Source organism: Bubalus bubalis, chromosome 1, assembly GCF_019923935.1.
Source record: "Bubalus bubalis isolate 160015118507 breed Murrah chromosome 1, NDDB_SH_1, whole genome shotgun sequence".
In the NCBI taxonomy this organism is placed as follows: Eukaryota; Metazoa; Chordata; class Mammalia; order Artiodactyla; family Bovidae; genus Bubalus; species Bubalus bubalis.
Window position 1 is genome coordinate 45,287,932 of NC_059157.1, and position 24,924 is coordinate 45,312,855.

A 24,924-nucleotide genomic window follows, 5' to 3' on the forward strand; every position below is an offset into this window, starting at 1 on the left:
TGATATTTGGCAATGAGGGCTGTCTTGAAAGGGATTGACAGGATGTTTATAGTGTCATTATTCATATCAACTAAATGGTAGAAACAAGCCAGTGTTCATCCTTCTGAAAAATGGATCACCAAAAGTGTATAATATCCATAACATGAAATGCCATTCAGCCATGTAATGAAACAAAACTTTAACACATGTAACAGCATGGATGAAACTTGAAAAATATTTTACCAAGGAAAAGAAACCTGACAGGAAATACACACCCCCCACACCCACACACCCACACACCCACACACACACTGCATGTTTCTTTTTATATGCAAGGCCAATAATAAGAAACCACATAGAATCAGAAAGTAGATTAGCAGTTGCCAGGGCTTGAGAGGGAGGAAAGGAGAGTGAGAGCTAGTAGGTGTAGATTTCTTCTTGGGCTGATGAAGATATTCTGGAAGTAGATAGCAGTAATGACTGAACACACTTGAAAGTACACTAAAAATCAAAGAATTGTATAGATAAGAAGGATGATTTTTATGACATAGGATTATATTTCAAGATAAAAGAAAATATGACCAAAGTGTAATATTCTGACATGAGGTAGTGAAGGAGAATATTTAAACAACACATTGAACAATCAAAAAGAGTTCAATGAAGAGAGATCTTTTAGAATTTCACTAAGTTTCCTCTTTGATGAGAGAAGGAAGAAATAGTTTCAGGGTAACTGACACACACCATACAAACACAATAATGAAGCACACAAATTCAGGTTCTGCTAAATTGTTTCTGAATTCACAGGGGAATGTTGTGGTGGTTGTCCTTTTTCTAAGTCTTTATGACTCTGCAACCTCAGGAATGGCAGCACACCAGGCTCCCCTGTCCTCCACTATCTCTCAGAGTTAGCTCAAAGTAATGTTCATTGAGTCAGTGATGCTATCTGGCCATGTCTTCTTCTTCCAGGGGAATATACAGAAGAAGAAATATAATTAATGAAGTGTTTGAATAACACTAAAGCCTAAGGGTCATAGCACCGGAATTTAAGTCCCAGTATACCTGGTGAAATAAAAGACCAAATGCTCATTACTGTTCAGCTACCCAAGACCTGCTCTTTCCACGTATGTTTCCAGATCCTAACTTAAGAAAAATAAGAGAAAATATTTAAATTTGGGAAAAAATAAAAGTTTGTGAATGAAGGACTTTATGCCTACTTACTCACTAAACTCTTCATTTAATGGCAGAAATAATAGTTTCTTCACAAAATTGGAAGAATCTGTCTGAACCTGTTAACATTCATAATGTAATTTTATTTTTCTGTTGGCTCACATAAAAGTCTTTGCTCCTTTTTTTCACTAAGCAACTGTACATGAATTTAAGGTGTGTTGTGTTTTATAGAAACAAAAATTGTTTTATAGAAACAAAAAAATTTAAGGTGTGTTTTGTTTTATAGCTTAGATACTAAAATAAAAGGAAAAACATGTACAAATTCACCTCCATGTAAACCATGTACTATTTTACTTAGGTCTAAAGAAAAAGTCCATTGCTTTCATTTACATTAATATATATATATATACAGGCATACACATAAATACAACAGAGAGAGCAAGGTCTTTGCATTTTAGAAACATTTATTGTCCCTCATATAATTTACATTCAATTAAATTGAAAGTCATTTAAAATCTAAAGTGATGCAAATATATGTGGTACAGTCTGTTGTTTTCACTTCCTTTTAGCTCTTTTCTTCCACTGGTCAAGAGAGTCATCCTAGACAATAACCTCTCCACAAAGAGGTGATGAGCATTATGGGAAAGCGATAGCAAATTTCTAGAAAGCAGGTCAGTAATAACTTATTTCATGTCTCAGTTCAGTTCAGTTCAGTTCAGTCGCTCAGTCATGTCCGATTCTTTGCAACCCCATGAATCGCAGCACACCAGGCCTCCCTGTCCATCACCAACTCCCCAAGTTCACTCAGACTCACGTCCATCGAGTCAGTGATGCCATCCGGCCATCTCATCCTCTGTCGTTTCCTTCTCCTCCTGCCCCCAATTCCTCCCAGCATCAGAGTCTTTTCCAATGAGTCAACTCTTCACATGAGGTGGCCAAACTACTGGAGTTTCAGCTTTAGCATCATTCCTTCCAAAGAAATCCCAGGGCTGATCTCCTTCAGAATGGACTGGTTGGATCTCCTTGCAGTCCAAGGGACTCTCAACAGTCTTCTCCAACACCACAGTTCAAAAGCATCAATTCTTTGGCGCTCAGCTTTCTTCACAGTCCAACTCTCACATCCATACATGACTACAGGAAAAACCATAGCCTTGACTAGACGGACATTTGTTGGCAAAAAAATGTCTCTGCTTTTGAATATGCTATCTAAGTTGGTCATAACTTTCCTTCCAAGGAATAAGCGTCTTTTAATTTTATGGCTGCAGTCACCATCTGCAGTGATTTTGGAGACCAAAAAAATAAAGTCTGACACTGTTTCCACTGTTTCCCCATTTATTTCCTATGAAGTGATGGGACCGGATGCCATGATCTTCATTTTCTGAATGTTGAGCTTTAAGCCAACTTTTTCACTCTCCACTTTCACTTTCATTAAGAGGCTTTTTACCAAATGCTAAACAAAAGATCAACTAAAACCAGTAACATAATTATTTTTATCATTGCTAGTCAGTGATGTACTCACTGTTTCTGTAACTAAGAAAAACATTCTTAAACCAACCATCTTTTTTTAGAGAGACAAAAAATAGTAATTTTTTCTTTTTCTTTTTTTTTTGTATTCAAGTGAATATTTTTAAACAAAGGGAAAGCTTAGTCCTAAGTTAGAATCTGGTCTCGCTAGAATCTGGTGTCTCTTCCATGTGGTTTTAAAGATTGAAGGTCTTTGTTAATTTGATTAATATGTGTCTTGGGGTGTTTTGCCTTGGGTCGATCCTGTTTGGGACTCTCTGGGTTTCTTGGACTTGAGTGATTATTTCCTTCCCCATTTTAGGGAAGTTTTCAACTTTTATCTCCTCAAGTATTTTCTCATGGTCTTTCTTTTTGTCTTCTTCTGGGACCCCTATGATTCAAATATTGTAGCATTTAATATTGTCCTGGAGGTCTCTGATATTGTCCTCATTTCTTTTAATTCGTTTTTCTTTTTTCCTCTCTGATTCATTTATTTCTACCATTCTATCCTCTAATTCACTAATCCTATCTTCTGCCTTTGTTGTTCTACTATTTGTTGCCTCCAGAGTGTTTTTAATTTCATTTATTGCATTATTCATTGTATATTGACACTTTTTTATTTCTTCTAGGTCCTTGTTAAACATTTCTTGCATCTTCTCAATTTTTGTCTCCAGGTTATTTATCTGTGATTCCATTTTTATTTCAAGATTTTGGATCAATTTCACTATCATTATTTGGAATTCTTTATCAGGTAGATTCCCTATCTCTTCCTCTTTTGTTTGGTTTGGTGGGCATTTATCCTGTTCCTTTATCTGCTGCGTATTCCTCTGTCTCTTCATCTTGTTTAAATTGCTGAGTTTGGGGTGTCCTTTCTGTATTCTGGCAGTTTGTGGAGTTCTCTTTATTGTGGCATTTCCTCACTGTGTGTGGGTTTGTACAGGTGGCTTGTCAAGGTTTCTTGGTTAGGGAAGCTTGTGTTGGTGTTCTGGTGGGTGGAGCTGTATTTCTTCTCTCTGGAGTGCAATGAAGTGTCCAGTAATGAGTTATGAGATGTCTATGGTTTTGGGGTGACTTTGGGCAGCCTGTATCTTGGAGCTCAGGGCTGTGTTCCTTTGTTGCTGGAGAATTTGCCTGGTATGTCTTGCCCTGGAACTTGCTGGCCCTTGTGTGGTGCTTGGTTTCAGTGTAGGTATGGAGGCGTTTGATGAGCTCCTGTCACTTAATGTTCCCTGGAGTCAGGGTTTGGACTTAAGCCTCCTGCTTCCAGTTATCAGTGTTATTTTTACAGTAGTTTCAAAGCTTCTCCTTCTATATAGCACCATTGATAAAACATCTACACTAAAGATGAAAAGTTTCTGCACTGTGAGGGTCACCCAGAGAGGTTCACAGCATTACAGGAGAAAAGAAGAGGGAGGAGGGAGTTAGAGGTGACCCGAACGAGATGAGGTGGAATCAATAGAGGAGAGAGTGGGCTAGCCAGTAATCACTTCCTTATGTGCACTCCACAACTGGACCGCTCAGAGATGTTCACGGAGTTAAGGGAAAAACAACAAACAAAACACAAGGGAATTCCCACAAGGATAACAGCTGATCTTTCAATAGAAAGTCTTCAAGCCAGGAGGGAATAGCAAGACATACTTAAAGTGATGAAAGAAAATAACCTACAGTCCAGATTATTGTACCCAGCAAGGATCTCATTCAAATATGAAGGAAAAATCAAAAGCTTTACAGACAAGCAAAAGCTGAGAGAATTCAGCACCACCAAACCAGCTCTCCAATAAATACTAAAGGATATTCTCTAGACAGGAAACAAAAGAACAGTGTATAAATTTGAACCCTAAACAATAAAGAAAATGGCAATGGGATCATACTTATCAGTAATTACCTTAAATGTAAATGGGTTGAATGCCCCAACCAAAAGACAAAGACTGGCTGAATGGATACAAAAACAAGACCCCTACATATGTTGTCTACAAGAGACCCACCTCAAAACAGGGGACACATACAGACTAAAAGTGAAGTGCTGGAAAAAGATTTTCCATGCAAATAGGGACCAAAAGAAAGCAGGAGTAGCAATACTCATATCAGATAAAATAGACTTTAAAACAAAGGCTGTGAAAAGAGACAAAGACAATCACTACATAATGATCAAGGGATCAATCCAAGAAGAAGATATAACAATTATAAATATATATGCACCCAACACGGGAGCACCGCAATATGTAAGACAAATGCTAACAAGTATGAAAGGAGAAATTAACAGTAACACAATAATAGTGGGAGACTTTAATACCCCACTCGCACCTATGGATAGATCAACTAAACAGAAAATTAACAAGGAAAAACAAACTTTAAATGATACAATAGACCAATTAGACCTAATTGATATCTATAGGACATTTCATCCCAAAACAATGAATTTCACCTTTTTCTCAAGCACATATGGAACCTTCTCCAGGATAGATCACATCCTGGGCCATAAATCTAGCCTTGGTAAATTCAAAAAAAAATAGAAATCATTCCAAGCATCTTTTCTGACCACAATGCAGTAAGATTAGATCTCAATAACATAAGAAAAACTATTAAAAATTCCAACATATGGAGGCTGAACAACACGCTGCTGAATAACCACAAATCACAGAAGAAATCAAAAAAGAAACCAAAATTTGCATAGAAATGAATGAAAATGAAAACACAACAACCCAAAACCTGTGGGACACTGTAAAAGCAGTCCTAAGGGGAAAGTTCATAGCAATACAGGCATACCTCAAGAAACAAGAAAAAAGTCAAATAAATAACCTAACTCTACACCTAAAGCAACTAGAAAAGGAAGACATGAAGAACCCCAGGTTTAGTAGAAGGAAAGAAATCTTTAAAATTAGGGCAGAAATAAATGCAAAAGAAACAAAAGAGACCGTAGCAAAAATCAACAAAGCCAAAAGCTGGTTCTTTGAAAGGATAAATAAAATTGACAAACCACTAGCCAGACTCATCAAGAAACAAAGGGAGAAAAATCAAATCAATAAAATTAGAAATGAAAATGGAGAGATCACAACAGACAACACAGAAATACAAAGGATCATAAGAGACTACTATCAGCAATTATATGCCAATAAAATGGACAACGTGGAAGAAATGGACAAATTCTTAGAAAAGTACAAGTTTCCAAAACTGGACCAGGAAGAAATAGAAAATCTTAACAGACCCATCAAAAGCATGGAAATTGAAACTGTAATAAAAAATCTTCCAGCAAACAAAAGCCCAGGTCCAGACAGCTTCACAGCTGAATTCTACCAAAAATTTAGAGAAGAGCTAACACTGATCCTACTCAAACTCTTCCAGAAAATTGCAGAGGAAGGTGAACTTCCAAACTCATTCTATGAGGCCACCATCACCCTAATACCAAAACCTGACAAAGATCCCAGAAAAAAAAGAAAACTACAGGCCAATATCACTGACGAACATTGATGCAAAAATCCTTAACAAAATTCTAGCAATCAGAATCCAACAACACATTAAAAAGATCATACACCATGACCAAGTGGGCTTTATCCCAGGGATGCAAGGATTCTTCAATATCCACAAATCAATCAATGTAATACACCACATTAACAAATTGAAAAATAAAAACTGTATAATTATCTCAATAGATGCAGAGAAAACCTTTGACAAAATTCAACATCCATTTATGATAAAAACTCTCCAGAAAGCAGGAATAGAAGGAACATACCTCAACATAATAAAAGCTATATATGACAAACCCACAGCAAACATTATCCTCAATGGTGAAAAATTGAAAGCATTTCCTCTAAAGTCAGGAACAAGACAAGGGTGCCCACTTTCACCATTACTATTCAACATAGTTTTGGAAGTTTTGGCCACAGCAATCAGAGCCAAAAAAGAAATAAAACGAATCCAAATTGGAAAAGAAGAAATAAAACTCTCACTATTTGCAGATGACATGATCCTCTACATAGAAAACCCTAAAGACTCCACCAGAAAATTACTAGAACTAATCAATGACTATAGTAAATTTGCAGGATACAAAATCAAAACACAGAAATCCCTTGCATTCCTATACACCAATAATGAGAAAACAGAAAGAGAAATTAAGGAAACAATTCCATTCACCATTGCAATGGAAAGAATAAAATACTTAGGAATATATCTACCTAAAGAAACTAAAGACCTATATAGAAAACTATAAAACACTGGTGAAAGAAATCAAAGAGGACACTAATAAATGGAGAAATATACCATGTTCATGGATTGGAAGAATCAATATAGTGAAAATGAGTATACTACCCAAAGCAATTTATAGATTCAATGCAATCTCTATCAAGCTACCAACGGTATTCTTCACAGAGCTAGAACAAATAATTTCACAAAAACCTCGAATAGCCAAAGCTATCTTGAGAAAGAAGAATGGAACTGGAGGAATCAACCTACCTGACTTCAGGCTCTACTACAAAGCCACAGTCATCAAGACAGTATGGTACTGGCACAAAGACAGAAATATAGATCAATGGAACAAAGTAGAAAGCCCAGAGATAAACCCACGTACATTTGGACACCTTATCTTTGACAAAGGAGGCAAGAATATACAATGGATTAAAGACAATGTCTTTAACAAGTGGTGCTGGGAAAACTGGTCAACCACTTGTAAAAGTTTGAAACTAGAGCACTTTCTAACACCATACACAAAAATAAACTCAAAATGGATTAAAGATCTAAACGTAAGACCAGAAACTATAAAACTCCTAGAGGAGAACATAGGCAAAGCACTCTCCGACATACATCACAGCAGGATCCTCTATGACCCACCTCCCAGAATATTGGAAATAAAAGCAAAAATAAACAAATGGGACCTAATTAAAATTAAAAGCTTCTGCACAACAAAGGAAACTATTAGCAAGGTAAAAAGGCAGCCTTCAGAATGGGAGAAAATAATAGCAAATGAAGCAACTGACAAACAACTAATCTCAAAAATATACAAGCAACCACTACAGCTCAATTCCAGAAAGATAAATGACCCAATCAAAAAATGTGCCAAAGAACTAAGACATTTATCCAAAGAAGACATACAGATGGCTAACAAATACATGAAAAGATGCTCAACATCACTCATTATCAGAGAAATGCAAATAAAAATCACTATGAGGTACCATTTCACACCAGTCAGAATGGCTGCGATCCAAAAGTCTACAAGCAATAAATGCTGGAGAGGGTGTGGAGAAAAGGGAACCCTCTTACACTGTTGGTGGGAATGCAAACTAGTACAGCCACTATGGAGAACAGTGTGGAGATTCCTTAAAAACTGGAAATAGAACTGCCTTATGATCCAGCAATCCCACTGCTAGGCATACACACTGAGGAAACCAGAATTGAAAGAGACACGTGTACCCCAATGTTCATCGCAGCACTGTTTATAATAGCAGGATGTGGAAGCAACGTAGATGCCCATCATCAGATGAATGGATAAGAAAGCTGTGGTACATATACACAATGGAGTATTACTCAGCCATTAAAAAGAATACATTTGAATCAGTTCTAATGAGGTGGATGAAACTGTAGCCTATTATACAGAGTGAAGTAAGCCAGAAAGAAAAACACCAATTCAGTATACTAATGCATATATATGGAATTTAGAAAGATGGTAACAATAACCCTGTATACGAGACATCAAAAGAGACACTGATGTATAGAACAGTCTTATGGACTCTGTGGGAGAGGGAGAGGGTGGAAAGATTTGGGAGAATGGCATTGAAACATGTGTAATATCATGCATGAAATGAGTCACCAGTCCAGGTTTGACGCACGATACTGGATGCTTGGGGCTGGTGCACTGGGATGACCCAGAGGGATGGTATGGGGAGGGAGGAGGGTTCAGGATGGGGAACATATGTATACCTGTGGCGGATTCATTTAGATATTTGGCAAAACCAATACAATATTTTAAAGTTTAAAAATAAAATTAAGTTACAAAAATAAAAAAAATAAAGATTGAAGAAAGGTAAAATCATCCAACTCTACTCTCTGATATCAGAAAAGTAAGGCTCAGAGAAGAGTTTGTAGAAAGTAGCAAACCTTGTGAATGGCATCTAGTTTGACTTGAAACATTGTCAAGGTCTTCCTCATATGCCTTTTATTATTGCATAATAGACAGCTATGCCTCTTTAAAGAGTAGGTACAAGACTGGATTATTTTCTAAGTATAAAAAGACAATTAAGGAAAAAAAATGCTCTGCCTTATGATATTTTTTAGATGTGCAGAAGCATTAAACATACATGTGTGATTTTCTTGATAGCGTTCTCAAAAGTTCATACAATATCTAAGAAGAATGGAAAGAGAGAATTGATCCTCCTTGACTAAATTCATTTTTTTGGGAATTACTGATAACACTGAGAACAAAGTGATCCTATTTATAATATTTTTACCTGTTTATCTCATTAATCTTCTAGCAAACCCTAGAATGATAATCTTGATTAGGATGGATCTCCAGCTGCACACACCCATGTACTTTATCCTCAGCCACCTCTCCTTCTGTTACCTCTGCTATTCCACAGCCATCAGCCTAAGATGCTAGTGGACCTATTTGTCAAGATCATATCAATCCCTTCCTATGGCTGTACTCTGAATTTCTTGGTTCTCTGTACCTTTGTAGATTCTGAATGTCTCCTGCTGGCACTGATGGCCTATGACTGGTACAAGGCTGTCAGCAACCCCTTGCTCTATGCAGTCAGCATGTCCAGCAGGGTGTGGACATGTGGCTGGGGTTTACCTGGCACGAATGATAGATGCTTTTATAAACACAATATTAGAATTCCATTTATGCTTCTGTGGGTCAAATGAGATTAACCACATTTTTTTGCAATATTCCTCCTCTCATGTTGATATCTTGCTCAGACACACAGGTCAATGAGTTAGTGATATTCATGATTTTTGGCTTTATTGAATGAAACTTCATTTTCAGGAGTCCTTGTCTCTTATATTTATATCATCTTATCAGTCTTGAAGATCTACTCTGCTGAAGAGAGATTCAAAGCTTTCTCCACCTGTACATCCCACCTAACTGCTGTGGCAATTTTCCAGGGAACTCTGCTTTTTATGTATTTCACGCCTCGTTCTTCATACTCTCTAGATGAAGACAAAATGACCTCATTGTTTTACACCCTTGTGATTCCCATGTTAAACCCTCTGATTTACAGCCTAAGGAATGAAGATATGAAACAGGTCCTGGAAATATTGAAAAATAAATGATTTTAATTATTTGTATGAAGTATTTGTGCACATATATGCATTCATGTACATATATTAATTGTTGATTTATTATAATTAAAAATAGGATAAATGAGAAGAATAATTTCTCAAATTCTTAAAGTGATATGTGTATAAAATCCAAATTTTGTTTCTCCCACACATGTCATGCTTCATTATGTTTCCATATATATACATATATATGTGTGTATATACACATATAGCATTTTGCATATGTGAAAAATTTTCTGTCTTTTCCATTGTAGTAATTTTTTTCATTTTTTAATTCAAGCGTAATTTTCAATTACACTAAGATTTATTGTGCATTTACTCAGTGATATTTGAGCCTGTAGCCTTTTTATATACTATTGTAGATCTTATAGTTTATGCACTACTGAAGTTAGTACTAAAAACAAATTAACCAAACAGTCGAGAAATTCATAATTGGCCTCAAATTCATCAGGATATAAAACATAAAGGGCTATAATTTCCAAACAAAAATATCTAAAACTAGTATAAAAGAAAAGCGACTTTGGATAGAGATATTCAGTCAAATTTTAAAAAGATTCAATTTGGGAAATGAAAAAGTTGTAGGCAGGGTACCTGACAGTTATTTCGGTCTTGAATTGTACACATCCTGTCTTTATGTTTACTAGAACATGGAGGAAATATGTGGGTCATGTGCTACATGAAATATTAATACAGAGGAAAACAAGTACTATATGATCTCACATATATGTAGAATCTAAAGCTTAATTCAGAAATTGCCTGACAGGCAAGTGATTAGAATTCCATGTTTCACTAACTGGGTCAGTCTGACCCTTGATCAAGGAACTAAGATCCTGGCAAGATGAGTGTTACAGTAAAAAAAAAAAAATCAAATTCATAGAAACAGGGTAGGTTCAATATTTCTAGGGCCTTAAAGGGGAAACTGGTGATGTTGCAAAAAGTGTACAAACTTTATTTGATGAATATTTTAGGGGGATCTAATGTATATGGTGATTCTATTTAACAATAATGAAAACTTGAGAAATTGGATAAAAAAAATAAATCTTAACTGCCCTCAGTATACACACACTCAAAATGGTAACTCTGTGAGGTGAAGCATGTGTTAATCAACCTTATTGTGGTAATAATTTCACAATGTATGCATATAACACATTGTGTACTTATCATTACACATGGTATTAGTCCATTACATTTGAATAAAGTTAGATAAAAATAAGATATCTAAAGATTAGATTTTAAAGACATATAGAAGAGCTGTGCACTTGTTGCAGTACAATATTGTGCTGTCATTATTAACTATAAATTCTTCTGCACTTCCTCCAAGATAATTTTCTTCTCTTCTTCCTCATTGCCAACCCTGGTTAAATGCCCACCTCTCTGTGGTTTACAATCACCTTTAAGTCATTGGCTTATATCACTCTGTTTGTGAGCATTCTTTGCTAAAGAATTGAGCATTCCATCCTTGTTAACCAAGCACTGAATTTTGCCTGAAATATAAAATAAACAGACATGAATTTACCTAAAAACAGTAGGCAATATTTTTTGAGTATTACTTATATTTCTGTAGCACAGAATTAAATGAAGATTTGGTAAGTACCTTAACACACACACACACACACACCTATCTCACAATAGTGTATATATAGTGTATGTATATACACAACAGTTTTTTGCAAGATGCATAAAATTGTTATGGACACTAATATGCTTATAGAGACATATGTATTCATTAATTACACTACAAGTAAGAAGCTATACATTCTTGATATTTGACTATCACATCTGCTTTTGATATGGCTTCCTTAAGGCTAAAACACTCAATCAGTTTGCTGAGAAAGTTAGGCTACAATCCAATGATATATTTGTAATACCATAAACTACTGAAGAACACTTCTATTTACACATTAAAATTGTAAAGTTAAAAGCTTTGGATGGTCTTAAATTTTCCAGCTGCCATTGTAAAATGTCCTTATATAAAAATGTTTCAGAATGGAATAATAAAGCCTACGAAATTCCTTTGTTATTCACAGTGGCATTTGTAAAACTCTATGGCATGTTAAGAAGAGTTCTCATTGTGAAAACATCGTATTCAATAATATAAAAGGCTTATAGGTTTCTATTCCTGGTATATTTCATCAATTTACCCAATCTTCTTTTGAACTGTTGCTTACGAGGAGCAACATGGCAGAAAACATTGGCTGGAATATATTAAAGTCAAAATATGGTATCAATGAGTGAGTGAAATGTGTTCGGTCATGTCCGACTCTTTGCGACCCCATGGACTATATAGTCCATGGAATTCTCCAGGTCAGTTCTGGAGTGGGTAGTCATTTCCTTCTCCAGGGGATTTTCCCAACCCAGGGATCAAACCCAGGTCTCCTGCATTGCAGGCAGATTCTTTACCAGCTGAGCCACAAGGGAAGCTTATGGTGTCAATGGATTGCCATTAATTTTTAGTATATTAATATAACATATTAATAATCTTTATATCTTAATAGTCTTCATTCTTTTCCCATTTAATCTTTCCACACCACATTCTTCTCATACAACCAGTGCAACATATGATGGTAAATATCATTGTCCAAATGTAATTTATTAATGAGTGTGTGATGTGTTAATATTATAGTTATATATCTTGACATCTTCCTTCATCTTTGCCACTGAAATAATGAAGTACATATATGGCCAAAACAATGTTAGATTTGGGTAAATATCTAACATAGAGGACAGATAGAGGCATACTAATTATGGGATGCATGAGTATATTCATTATAAATCATGCAGTAATAATGTTCAGTACATAGTAGGTTCTGTGTTATAGCCAGAGGCAGCAACATTTAACCTCCCTGAACACCTTTCTCTTTAGTTAGAAACATGCTATGGTTCAGACAGCAAGTCCCCTCTAAATATAACACATCACTCTTCCTTCCTATCCATCAGGTTCCCAAAAGTTAAATAGAGACTTCAGCTAGATTCCTCTAAGGTCCTTTACAGCTGGTACAATCTGTCTCTATAAAATATGATTCTACTTCTGTGTAAATTCACCCCAGGTACTGGAAAGGACTTGAAAGTTGCAAACAAAGAAAAAAAAAAAGAATCACTTCATATTCAAAAAAGAAATTGTTTGATACATGTAATCTGTTTAACCTAAAGTGGTGGTGACATGAAGCCATCTAAGTAGTATAAGTTTCAGAAGGGCAAACATTTTCAAATGTGACCTTATTGTGTGTCCTGTTATTCAGATTCAGAAACTCATAGACTCATCACAAAAGTGGATATCCACCTATTTAGCACTGAAGTAAATAAAATGTTAGAAATTGTATTATGCAAGGAGAGCAAACCAGTGAATCTTAATAGAAATCAGTCCTGAATATTCATTGGAAGGACTAAAGCTGAAGCTGAAACTCCAATATTTTGAACCACCTGATGTGAAGAACTGACTCATTGAAAAAGACCCTGATGCTGGGAAAGGTTGAGGGCAGGAGGAAAAGGGGCTGACAGAGGATGAGATGATTGATTGGCATCCTCAGTTTAATGGAAATGAGTTTGAACAAGCTCTGGGAGTTGGTGATGGACAGGGAGGCCTGGCGTGCTGCAGTCCATGGGGTGACAAAGGGTCAGACATGACTGAGTGACCGAACTGACTGACCAAATGGCAAAGTGTAAGCAAGTGCAGTATCTGGTGAGGATGTGAATCAGCCATGGCTTTCACACATTTATAATAGATTGAGAATTGTCTATGCACTTAGTAAACAGCATGGCAAAGTTTCCTATTACCATAGCTGGACATAAATGTTCTAGAACCCCAAAATACCTTTCCTAGAATTATGCCCAAGAGTGAAGAATGAATCAGTTCAGTCACTCTGTCATGTCCGACTCTTTGTGACCCCATGGACTGCAGCACGCCAGGCCTCCCTGTCCATCACCAACTCCCAGAGTCCACCCAAACCCAGGTCCATTGAGTCAGTGATGCACTAGTTTAACAAATCTACATTTTCTCTGTTATCTAGCTTATGCTGGTGTGTTCCAATCCAGAGGAAAGCAGTTTGACATTATTGAGCCGGTGAAATCTAATGTGGAGTTTTATTTCAGTTATATTTATTGAGAAAAGAAAAGTAACCTAAACTTTCAAAAAATGGTTACAACCTAGATGCCCATCAGCAGATGAATGGATAAGAAAGCTATGGTACATATACACAATGGAGTATTACTCAGCCATTAAAAAGAATACATTTGAATCAGTTCTAATGAGGTGGATGAAACTGGAGCTGATTATACAGAGTGAAGTAAGCCAGAAAGAAAAACACCAATACAGTATACTAACACATATATATGGAAGACAGCAAAAGAGACACAGATGTATAGAACAGTCTTTTGGTCTCTGTGGGAGAGGGTGAGGGTGGGATGATTTGGGAGAATGGCAATGAAACATGTATAATATCATATGTGAAATGAATTGCCAGTCCAGGTTCGATGCATGGTACAGGATGCTTGGGGCTGGTGCACTGGTATGACCCAGAAGGATGGTATGGGAAGGGAGGTGGGAGTGGGGCTCAGGATGGGGAACACATGTACACCTGTGACAGTTTCAAGTTGATCTATGGCAAAACCAATACAATACTGTAAAATAATTAACCTCAAATTAAAATAAATAAATGTATATTAAAATAAACAAATAAAATTAAAAGTGAAAGAAAAAAATCTGACCATATTAAGAAAAAAAAAAAAAGGTTACTACTACCTGCCTTGACTACTAATGGCCCAGAATTTCAAACTGGACATTAAAAAAAAAAAAAAAGGATATCAATATCCCATAAGAAAACTGTTTTTAGAAGGATGTCTAGTTCCTTGCCTTACTGAAGTTTACTTAATGTTTGTGTGTGACATTTCTCCAACAGAGAGCAAAATATTCATGGTTATTTTGCTTGGGGCTGGTGCACTGGGACAACCCAGAGGGATGGTATAGGGAGGGAGGAGGGAGGAGGGTTCAGGATGGGGAACATGTGTATACCTGTGGTAGATTCATGTTGATATATGGCAAAACCAATACAATATTGTAAAGTTAAAAAATTAAATTAAAAAAATACAAATAAAATAAAATAAAACTAGTTCAGCAATGTCTCCAATAATTTTTCCCCAAACTTTAAACTTTTTATTTCATGTTCAGGTATAGCTGATACAATAATTTAATACAAATTACTTAGTATTCTATATCAGAAAAGGAGTTAAAAATGAAAGAGTTGTGGAGGATAAATTTACTTACCACTTTGATAAGTATCAAATAAACAATATTTCTAACCACAGGAAATAATGGGTGCAGTAAAAATTAAATGGAAAGCTATCAAAAGTTATTCTCATAGCCATTGGGCATGAATCTTTGACATATCTCAAGCTCTATAAGCATTTGCTTCTGGAAACAGAGATAATCTTCAATTAAATTTCTATTAAAAGTTCAGAAATTTTAAGTGGAAAAAAAAGGCTTTAGCTCTATAGAAATGACTGAATTTATCAAAAATCTTTAATGCCATTTATATTTGTAAGATGCACAGTTAAGTTTTCAAATAATTTTTAACTGAGATGTTGAGAATTATGTTTTCCATTTGCCACAGGCCGTTAAAGTGTGAGTTAGAGAAAAAACATAAATAAAGCACTCTGGATAATAGTGTCCTGGATGGCAAAATAGAGGTGAAAAAAGAGAGAGGAGGAAAAACTCATGAAGATATGATATTTAAAAGGGCTTAATATTACTAATTTCAACACAATTTAAAATTAGTGAAAATTATAACTATTTGAAAGTACTTAAAATATTCACTTTCACAGTAGTTGCAGTGCTCAGGCTTAGCTGTCCCACAGCATGTGAGATCGTCCTACCAGGGATCAAATCCATCTCTGTTGTGCTGACAGGCAGATTCTTTACCACTGAGCCATCAAGGAAGCCCTGCTGAATAGTTTTGAAAATAGTAATAATAATAATAAAAAAAAGCTCAGGTTATAGCAAACAATGTTTATTTCTGCCCCATTATCCTCATTATTAATACCTCTTCTTTATATCAGTTGCTAGATTTTTCTAAAGGTAAAATAAAATAGAAAAGCATAATTGCTTTGTAAAATTGAAGCAACCATGTGCATGGGAGGAAGTACTACTATCTATCTATCTATATATATATATTTTTCCCCCTAAATTGTGGAGTGTGATTATTGAACCCATTTAAAGGAAAGAATAGGAAATAGTCATATTAAATTCTTTTATTTTTGGATTATACCTATTTTTGTCTTTTGTTGTTCAGTTGCTAGGTCATGACCCCATGAAGTGTAGCATGTCAGTCTTCTCAGTCCATCACTAGCTCCGAGTTTGCTCAAACTCATGTCCATTGAGTCAGAGATGCCATTCAACCATCTCATCTTCTGTTTCCCCCTTCTTTTCTTGCCTTCAAATTTTCCCAGTATATGGGTCTTTTCCATTGAGTCAGCTCTTTGCATCAGGTGGCCAAAGTACTGGAGCTTCAACTTCAGCATCAGTCCTTCCAATGAATATTCAGGACTGATTTCCTTTAGGATGGACTGATTTGATCTCTTTGCTGTCCAAGGGACTCTCAAGAGTTTCCAGCACAGCAGTTCCAAAGTGTCAGTTCTTCAGCGCTCAGCCTTCTTTGTGGTCCAACTCTCACATCCATGCATGATTACTGGAAAAACTATAGCTTTGTCTACAGGAAACTTTGTTGCATTTTTGTCTTTATTAGTTGTTAAATGTAATACAGTGACCAAACAGGTGCTGGTATTTAGGGCATAAGTGTAGAGATTTAAAGATTAGATAATAATCTTTATGCCATTGAAATGGAAGCTTTGTATATTCTAAATGAATATTTTCCAAATGGACTCGTCATTCTGGTGAGTGAAAGAATTAGCCACTCAGTCGTGCCTGACTCTTTGTGCCCCATTGATTGTGTCGTCCATGGGATTTCCAGGCAAGAATACTGGAGTGGGTCACCATTTCATACTCCAGGAGGTCTTCCCCACCCAAGAACTGAACCCGGATCTACCTTTATTCCAAGCAGATTCTGTACGAATAGCCAGAGAAACCCAAGTGCTCTGGAAAAAGTACTCCTTTTATTTACATAAATTCTGATTCTCTAATTATTGTACTTTCCTCCCAAAGACCCAGAGTATAGATTTAAGCCCTGCAAATTATTTATTTGACAAATTAAAAGAAAATGTTGGATTTAATCCATTTCCATAATTTGGGTGTAATAAATACATTCCAGAAAAATTCAGAGATTTGCTATCTTGTAGCTTTCAATGGTATTTACACTTCTTAGCCTGTTATGGGGACTTTGTGTTTATTTGACTGTTTGCCAATAAAATAAAAACATTTTATTTAAATTGTTTTCTTTTGTACTATAAAAAATTTATCCTTGAAAATATACCTTTGGGTTTATTTGATTTATCTTGAAAGACTTTTGTCTCTGCATGTTCACTCTATCTGAAAGTACTCTTTACCCTTGTGCTTGTAGAAAACACTTAGTTTTCCTTCAAGTTCTTGTTAAACGTTATTATTCTTTGATCCATATACTAATTCTCCATTCAAATCTTTATTATCGAACTAATCACTTCTAACAATTTTTTCTTCATTTATCTCCTTTACCATAAAGACACCAAACAGATATTTTGAGGCAAGCACTGTTACCATTTACTTTATTCCCCTGGCAAAGTGACTCACATACATGTAGGGTTGACTGCTGTTTGTATACAAAGATTACCTTAGTATAATGACTAACTCATATGCCATCTTGGAAGTATCAAAATTAAAGTAGCTAACTTCTGAAGGTACTTCATTCAACATCTAGGAACAGCTTAGATACTGTAAATATAATTTATTCATTGCTATCTGCATTTCAATATATCAAGCCCACAGATTTATTTTGTTGTGCTCTGGTTAAGGATAGCTATAAAATTCAGATTATTTGCCAATACTGTATTTGGTAAGTTTTACATAAACATAATAAATTCTGATATCACTTTAAAATTGGATCTTAGAGGGCTCAGATGATAAAAATCTGTCTGCAATGTGGGGGATTAGGGTTCAATCTCTGAATCAGGAATATCCCCTGGAGAAGGGAATGACAACCCACTCCAGTATTTTTGCCTGGAGAATCCCATGGACAGAGGAGGGTGGTGGGTTACCGTCCTTGGGGTTGCAAAGAGTGACACAACTGAGCAATTAACATACACACACACACACACACACACACACACATACACACAAGATCTTAGAACACACAGCTTGGAATGTACAGTTAAAATTAAACCAGGCTAAGTGTCTGCTGACCATTATTTTGGGAACCACCACCTAGTCCACTTTAGTTCATTCTTATAATCACTCTGACTGGCTTCCCAGATGGCCTTAGTGATAAATAACCCACCTGCCAGCAGGAAATTTAGCAGACACAGGTTCCACCCTTGGATCAGGAAGATCCCCTGGAGGAGGGCATGGCAACACACTCCAGTATTGGAATATTCCATGACAGAAGAGCCTACTGGGCTGTAATCCATGGGGTCTGACTCACAAAGAGTCAGGTATGAATAAAGCAACTGGGCACACAGGCACATACTCACCCTTATTATCTAAATGGCTCCCACAGGCGTTTGAGTTTTTGTTTTTTATCATATGTAGTATACAGCTTATAAAATAGCACATGACAACATTGAGAATCCACAATGAAAATAGATTGAATCTGTAGTGAAAAGTCTGGAACAAGAATTCCTCATTTTATTCTTTCATTATCATCTATATTGTCTGAACTGATAATCTTTTCCTGAAAGTATAATCCTTTCACTATAATTAGTATCATGTAAACTCTGCATTAAGAATGATTTTATCTCTATTGATTAGTTTTTTTTTATAACTTCTGGACATTGTAAGTCTATAAAGAAGATAACTGAACTATTTATTATATAAAAGGACCTAAATTGAATTAATTGAACTATATGCTGTTAGGAAGGTTAGAGTCAAATTTCTGTTCCACTAGCAGCACAAAGTTATGGAATTTTGTTATATGCTATAAACTCCTTAAGCACTATCTTGGATAAATGAAAAATGAATAAATAAATGGATAAGCAAACAAAACAATGATCTAAGTTTTTGCCACTTCTTTTTTCCCCTATCCAAGTCTCTCTTGCTTTATTCACATAAACTGTTATAAATGAAAAACTCTTCCTCTAATTCATAAAGGACTTTGCTATTTCTAAATCTGGAGTCTTTGTCTTTGGTCTATTCACATAGGAATACCACATCCTCCTGTATTGGGGGGACATAGTAGTAAAGTGGGATGTCCCCGGTGGCCGAGACTGTAAAGACTCTGGCTGCAATGTGGAAGACTCAGGTTCAATTCCTGGGTTCAGAAAATCCCCTGGAGAGGAGAATGACTACTTATGTTAGTATGCTTGCCTGGAGAATTCCATGAACAGAGGAGGCTGGCAGACTGTGTAATTCATGGGTTAGCAAAGAGTTAGAAATGAGTAATCAGTAAAATAGGCCTCAGTAATTTTCCTTCAAATTCCTATAATGTGGGACTCTCTAATATTCAGTGGTAAAGAATCCACCTGCCAATGCGGGAGTCACAGTTTCAATTCCTGGGACAGAAAAATCCCCTTAAGAAGGTAATGGCAACCCACTCCAGTATTCTTGCCTGGGAAATCCTATGGCCAGAGAAGACTGGCAGGCTATAGCCTATGGGGTCACAAAAGTGTTGAGCATGACTTAGCAACTAAACAACAACCACGATACAGTAAGTAGGAAATACAATTCTCAAACATCGAATTTCTAAATATGCACATACTGGGAAGCTTCCATGGTGGTCCAGTAGTTAAGACTCTGTGTTTCCACTGCAGGGGGCACAGGTCAGGTCCCTGATCCATGGCCGGGTAACTAAGATCCTGCATGTGGCATGACTAATAAACAAATAAATATGCACATACTTTTAAAGACTGCAAAAGTCTTTCCAAACATGTTCACCATTTTGCCCCGAACCATCCCTGGGACCAATGATGAATCCACAATTTTATAGCAATCTGTAAGTAACAGTTGGTGGTTGAAGCCAGTTTAAAATAAACTTTGGGTCATAATTCCCTCATTCCAAAATAAAATGGAGACACAGGAGCCATTCTGTTTGGGAGTCATCTGTGTACCCAGCTACTAGGGGTTATGACCTTATTAAAAGTCTTACCTCCTACAGTCTTAGACTATGTCTGATAATAGCAATGTGTGAAGGAAACTGAGGGTAGAAGAAAAAGAGAGAAAATGAATACAAGAAAGAGAGAAGAAATGTATGATGGACTTCTCATTCACATCTTATTTTAATTTATCCAAGTGAACAATGCTGGCACCTAAGAAAATGGACAGAGGAAATTCCACCTTGGTGACTGAATTTCTTCTCTTGGGATTAACAGATTGTCCAGATCTTCAGTCCATCCTCTTTGTGCTGTTCCTGGGGATCTCTCTGATCATTGTGCAAGGGAACCTTGGGATGTTGCTATTGATCAGGATAGATTTGTACCTCCACAGCCCTATGTACTTTTTTTTTTGCCATTTGTCTTGCTTGGATTTGTGATATTACACTAACGTGACTCCCAAGATGTTGGTGAACTTAAAAAAAAAAAAACATTTCCTATACTGCTTGCTTAATTCAGTGCTATTTTTTCATTGCCATGGTGATTACAGAATATTACATGCTAGCCGTGATGGCTTATGACAGGTACATGGCCATCTGTAATCCTTTGATTCATAGCAGCAAGATTTCCAAAGGGGTCTGCATTCACCTGATTGCTGGTCCATATATCTACAGGTTCCTTAGTGGCCTGATGGAAACCACATGGACATACCGCTTGATCTTCTGTGGCTCCAGTGTCATTAATCACTTCTATTGAGCTGACCCACCCTTCATTCGACTCTCCTGCTCTGACACTTACATTAAGGAGACATCTATGGTTGTGGTGGCAGGATTTAACCTCTCCAACTTTATTCTCATAATCCTCATCTCCAACATCTTCATTCTCACTGCCATCCTGAGGATGCACTCTGCTGAAGGCAGATGCAAAAAATTTTCTGCTTGTGACTGTGTTTTATGGGACCCTATTTTGTAAGTCTGTTAGACCTCCCAAAGACCAGTCAGTGGATCAGTCAAAAATCATTGCTGTTTTCCACACTTTTGTAAGCCCTATATTGAACCCCATCATTTATAGTTTGAGGAACAAGGATGTGAAACAAGCTTTTCAGAATGGTCAGAAGAAATGTACTTTTGAATTCAAATTGCAGTGTCTTTTTCTTTACATATTAAATAAAAGTTGTATTTATGGGAATTGAATCCAAGTTTAAGTGCATTCTTGAAAAGTCAATTTTAAATCCATGATTAAAAACTATAAGCTATGACAGAATAGTTAAAGACTCAGTTTATTATTTCACATGTGACACATGAGTGCATCGTGTGTAAAGTGAGTAAGTTGCTCATTCATGTCTGACTCTTTGTGACCCTATGGACTCTAGCCCACCAGGTTCCTCCATCCATGGGATTTTTCAGGCAAGAATACTGGAATGGGTTGCCATTTCCTTCTCCAGGGGATCTTCCTGACCCATGGATTGAAACTGGGTCTCCCACATTGCAGGCAGACTCTTTACAGTCTGAGCCACCAGGGGATCGTGTCAAAGGCTGGGAATTATATTTGTAGGTATTTCACTTTTACATTTATATCTGTATATATACATTAATTTTATATTAAAAAGTTACACATTCTCAGTAAAATGTTTAATATCGCAAAGAATATAAAGTAAAAGATTTCCTTCTCTTTGCCTCACTCTGATCTTCCATTCTCAATTCTCAAATTTACCATTATTAACAATGCTTCATATTTCCAGAATATTTGTCTATATCCACAAATCAATGTACGGCATGGCCATGTACAAAACTGTTAATAACACATGTTGACTATGGTGAGCTAAGTTTTAGTAGTTTATAATTTTGTGGTACTTACTATGCAAGTGCTTTGAACACATGGCTTAGAAGAATGTGATCACAACTGCTGCTAAGACTTGCTGTTAACTCAGGGAGGCAATGTATAATGGCATCCTCATGTCCATGACTGACATCCATTTTTTTTCTCCACTTGTGGCAGTCATTTTCAAAAAGACATTTTCCTCCTTAGGCCATAATGAGAAGTAAAAACTTCCAGACAATTTATTTTTATATATTAACTCCTGAAGCAAAGAATGGTTCATACAAAGATTTAGGGTTTTCCTCTGGAGGAATTGTATCATCTCTAGAGTTAATCAACATCATTCCAGCCGCCTAGGGTTTTCACACTTTCTCTCCTCTCTAGTAATCTATTTTTTTCAGGATGTGGCAGATATTTTCTGTCAATACCATAGTTCAAATTTTACCCACAATTGTCCTTTGTCACAATTAATTCTTATATATCCAATTTGATAATTAATTATGGTGACTTACCTGTAAATATTTTAATATTAAAGATGCCAGGAGAAATATCAATAACCTCAGATATGGAGATGACACCTCCCATATGGCAGAGGGTGAAGAGGAACTAAAAAGCCTCTTGATGAAAGTGAAAGTGGAGAGTGAAAAAGTTGGCTTAAAGCTCAACATTCAGAAAATGAAGATCATGGCATCCAGTCCCATTACTTCATGGGAAATAGATGGGGAAACAGTGGAAACAGCGTCAGACTTTATTTTTTTGGGCTCCAAAATCACTGCAGATGGTGACTGCAGCCATGAAATTAAAAGATGCTTACTCCTTGGAAGGAAAGTTATGACCAATCTAGATAGCATATTCAAAAGCAGAGACATTACTTTGCCAACAAAGGTCCGTCTAGTCAAGGTTTTTCCTGTGGTCATGTATGGATGTGAGAGTCATGTATGGATGTGGAAGAATTGATGCTTTTGAACTGTGGTGTTGGAGAAGACTCTTGAGAGTCCCTTGGACTGCAAGGAGATCCAACCAGTCCAGTCCATTCTAAAGGAGATCAGCCCTGGGTGTTCTTTAGAGGGAATGATGCTAAAGCTGAAACTCCAGTACTTTGGCCACCTCATGCGAAGAGTTGACTCATTGGAAAAGACTCTGATGCTGGGAGGGATTGGGGGCAGGAGGAGAAGGGGACAACAGAGGATGAGATAGCTGGATGGCATCACTGACTCGATGGACGTGAGTCTGAGTGAACTCCGGGAGTTGGTGATGGACAGGGAGGCCTGGCATGCTGCAATTCATGGCTTCGCAAAGAGTCAGACACGACTGAGAGACTGAACTGAACCTGTAAGTATTTTAATATTAAAGATGCAAATATTAATACTAGCTGATTTGAAGTCCCATAGCCCAGGCAAAGTTGATGAATGCTTAGTGGGTATCTACAATGAGCCACAAACTGGTTCACATACCAGTGAAATTGCAAGGAACACTAGTGTTGCACAGTTTTATGAAACTGTAAGGATACAAGCCAAACATTTTTTGTGTGTGTTAGGTGCTATAATAAAGAAAATGAAAGAGCTGATGTTATAGAGGAAAGAATACATTTATTCTGAATGAATCGAAGTGAGTCTTTTAATTGCACAAAACAGGAACTTGTTCACTTTATGTGCACTTGTCAAAATATACCCATAAGTCCCAGTTCAATATTATGTCAGGCCAGGCAGGGTGTGAACAAAATCACTGTTGGATGTTACTTTCAAAGGAAAAGGATGGCATGAATATTATTACCCTCAACTGACACCTTTTTTTCCTCATTCATATTTCAAAGCATCCTTTTCACCTTAGACCTATTTTTGCTCAATATTTCTTCCAGAGTAATGTTTTTATAGTTATTAATTGCTATGCTATCCCATACAATTATTTCAATCTTTTCATTACCATATATTGTTATTGAAATAACTTTAATTTGAAAGTTAGATTTCCTATAAATTATGTTAAAACATACATACAAATAAATAACTATTCTTTTAACTTTTAACATTCAGTTTATAGCTTGTTGAATTCTACTTAAATATCTAGAGATCTATTGTTTTTAAGCATACAAACATATTCAGTTGTGTAAAACTAGGACTTTTATTATTTCAAATGTTGTGATTGAAGGGTCTATGTCTCTATCTTTACAATATAGCCAGGTTTGACACTAAATAAAGACTCAGTAATGATTGTAGCATTAAAAAATGCCCATTTTAAACTAATACAATTATGTAAAATTTAAAAATAAAATAAAATTTAAAAATAAATAAATAAAATGAATACCAAATAAATAAATAAATAAATAATAAATTCCATATATGTGCATTAAAAAAAAAAGAAAGTGAATAAAGTGTCTCCATTTTTACATATATAAGAAAGTTTTTGAAAGGACCAAGTGACTCTGAAGAAGCATTATTTTTACGCCAACAGTATGTTCAGAAATTCAGGTGACCCACGTTGTCACTGATATTTATAACTGGCACTAGCAATATGGTGCTCATAGTTATGCACTCATGCACACAAGTTTGAGTAATAAGAGGATTTCACCCACTACTTTCATGAATTGTTGTAACACTATCTAATTATCTCATCCTCTGCCACCCTCTTCTTCTCCTACTACCCCATGGACTGCAGCACACCAGGCTTCCCTGTCCTTTACCATCTCTCAGAGCTTGCTCAAACTCATGCCATCCAACTATCTCATCCTGTGTCAGCCCCTTCTTCTGCTGCCTTCAGTCTTTCCCAGGATCAGGGTCTTTTCCAAAGACTCTGCTCTTTGCATCAAGTGGACAAATTTTGGAGCTTTAACTTCAGCATCAGTCCTTCCAATGAATATTCAGGACTGATCCTTTAGGATGGACTGGTTTGATCTCCTTGATGTCCAAGGAACTCTCAAGAATCTCCTCCAGTACCACAATTCAAAATTGTCAATTCTTTGACATGCAGCCTTCTCTATGATCCAACTCTCACATCCATACATGACTATTGGAAAAGCCATAGCTTTGA

At 36.3% G+C, this 24,924-nt stretch overlaps 1 protein-coding gene and 2 pseudogenes across 1 annotated transcript in view; 2 read left to right on the plus strand and 1 right to left on the minus strand.

Annotated features, from left to right (window-relative positions):
* The window catches only part of LOC123465559 (liprin-alpha-1-like), a gene marked incomplete in the record, with an annotated part of 992,590 nt that overhangs the window by 452,483 nt on the left and 515,183 nt on the right, over nt 1-24,924 (minus strand).
* Nucleotides 8,624-10,051, plus strand: LOC112583795 (annotated as a pseudogene).
* LOC112586142 lies at nt 20,047-21,274 on the plus strand (annotated as a pseudogene).